Source organism: Scyliorhinus torazame, chromosome 8 (genome assembly GCF_047496885.1).
Source record: "Scyliorhinus torazame isolate Kashiwa2021f chromosome 8, sScyTor2.1, whole genome shotgun sequence".
NCBI lineage: Eukaryota > Metazoa > Chordata > Chondrichthyes > Carcharhiniformes > Scyliorhinidae > Scyliorhinus > Scyliorhinus torazame.
Window position 1 is genome coordinate 267,546,893 of NC_092714.1, and position 2,442 is coordinate 267,549,334.

The following is a 2,442-nucleotide window of genomic DNA, read 5'->3' on the forward strand; positions in this document are numbered from 1 at the left end:
CCTGCAACTTGCAATTGATGTGTTGGGTATGCCGGGTACAGAGGTGGGTTACAAAGGACTGGAAAGGTTCATCCTTACCCTGCAGCCTCTGCTGGAACACATAGCGTTCAAAGCTCTCGTTGACTTTGATGTCACAGTGGCTGTCGAACTTCAGCAGGACTGTTTTAAACTTTGTCTTGTCCTCGCCTTCTGCAAAGATGAGGGAGTTGAAGATGTGGAGAGCGTGGTCCCCGGCTGTAGAGAGGAAGAGAGCGATCTTCCTGTCATCCGATGTGGTTTCCAGTTCGGTGGCATCAAGATGCAGCTGGAATGTCTGCTTGAAAGTCTTCCAGTTCGCACCGAGGTTGCCGGCGATGCGGAGCTGCGGGGGAGAGCAGACGCTGTCCATGTTACCGGATGGCTGATCGCTGGTCAAAGGCAGACTATAAGCATAACTCACTGGTACCATGATGTGTTGGGTATGCCGGGTCTGCGAGGACTGCATTTGCTGCAGCAGTGAGAGAGACAGGCTTCCAACACTTGAAGAAATGCAACTTGATTTTATTGAATTTTTTTTTATTTTTTTTGACTATTAAATGGAAAGTATTTTATTCCGAGTCATGATCACAACTAATACATTTATATCACTTAAAAAGCTGGAGCAATGAAATCAACAAAAAAAAAACAAGTTTAATAAAAACTGGCTGGAATGTTCATCCAGAGGGGGGGGGGGGGGAAAGGGGGGGGGAATAGTCACAACTATAAAATAACCTGTTCAACAGTTTATCAAAATAACAATTACAGTCCTTACGCAGATATCCATGCATGTGGGTTTAAATTTTTTCCTTTCAAAAGTTCATGAGTTCAAACACTGACTTTTCTGACTAAAATAGACATTTTTGTCTTTCTCTTCCGGTAGCAGTTGTGCCCTGTGCTTGGTTGAGATTTGTATTGCAGTAACCTGCTGTCTCCCTGTCACAATCTCCTGGCTCATCCTCGCCTGCTAAGTACTGTATTCTTGCATACGGCCCGCCAGAGTTTCTTCCTCCACCATAGCCTCCTCCACCACCGCCGCCGCCTCCCTTCATGGGCACGTAGTTAGATGACTGCTGGTTTGGATAGTTGCCAAAGTCGTTGTAGTTGCCTCCGCCGCCGCCGAAGTTGCCTCCGCCAAATCCACCATTGTAGCCCTCATAGGCACTGCTGCCTCCTCCGCCACCACCATAGCCGCCGCCACCACCACCCCCCTGGTTGCCGTATGTTGGACTGCCTCCGTAGCCGGGGCCACCTCTGCCGCCACCACCTCCATAACCACTGCCTCCACCACCATATCCACCACCTGTGTCACCAAATCCATTGTAGCCATCTCCGCATCCTCCATAGTTACCACCGCCTCCTCCACCACCGCCTTGCGAGTTGCTTCCGAAGCCACCATGGCTGAAGAAGTTGCCACTTCCGCCGCCACGGCCTCCAAAGTTTCCACTAGAGTTGCCAAAGTTGCCTCGGCCGAAGTTGCCAGAGCTCCCACGCCCTCGCTGGTTCATGCCAGAGTTCTGCATCGCCTCACGGGACAGTGCCTTCCTCACTTCGCAATTATGCCCATTGACCGTGTGGTATTTCTGAACAACAATCTTGTCAACGGCATCGTGGTCGTCGTGCGTGATGAAGGCAAACCCCCTCTTCTTCCCGCTCTGTCGGTCAGTCATCACTTCTATCACTTCGATTTTGCCAAACTTCTCAAAGTAGTCGCGGAGTTGATGTTCATCGGTGTCTTCGTTAATGCCACCAACAAAGATCTCCTTCACGGTTAGGTGTGCCCCAGGTCTGGTGGAGTCCTCTCTTGACACCGCGCGCTTAGGCTCAACAACCCGACCGTCAACCTTGTGTGGTCTGGCAGTCATTGCACTGTCGACCTCCGAGACGCAGGAATAAGTCACAAACCCAAAACCCCTGGAACGCTTCGTATTTGGGTCTCTCGTCACCACACAATCTGTCAGCCGGCCCATTGTTCAAAGTGGTTCCGTAGACTGTCGTCTGTGGTTTCAAAGCTCAAGCCGCCAATGAAGAGTTTTTGGAGTTGCTCAGGCTCCTCCATGTCTCTTTCGTACGAGGGCGCCGTCTTGCCGGTGGTGTGGTCTCCCTGGCTAGCTGGAATGTGCCCCGGGGTGAGGGGGAATAGGAAATGTTCTGGCGGTAAGTGCGGAGCGGGAACAGCAGCTGTGGCACGCGGGGCGATCCTCCTCCTTCGGACTCGGGCGACGCAGAGGTCGCTCGGCCGCCCCCGCCTGGCCTTTTATAGCGGGCGACGCCCCCCCCGCCTCCCTCTGATTGGCGGCGGCGGAAGGCAGGGGCGTGGCCGTGTCCGCCGTACAATCAGCGTCCTCCCCACCTCGCTCCCCCAATCAGCTCCTCCCTCGTCCGCCACCAATCGGCGCTCTCCCCCATCCAATCGTTTCAAAGGGG

At 53.2% G+C, this 2,442-nt stretch overlaps 1 pseudogene; it reads right to left on the reverse strand.

Moving 5' to 3' along the window:
• Positions 1–708: 708 nt before the first annotated feature.
• On the reverse strand, positions 709–2,129 carry LOC140428621 (uncharacterized; annotated as a pseudogene).
• Positions 2,130–2,442: the final 313 nt, after the last annotated feature.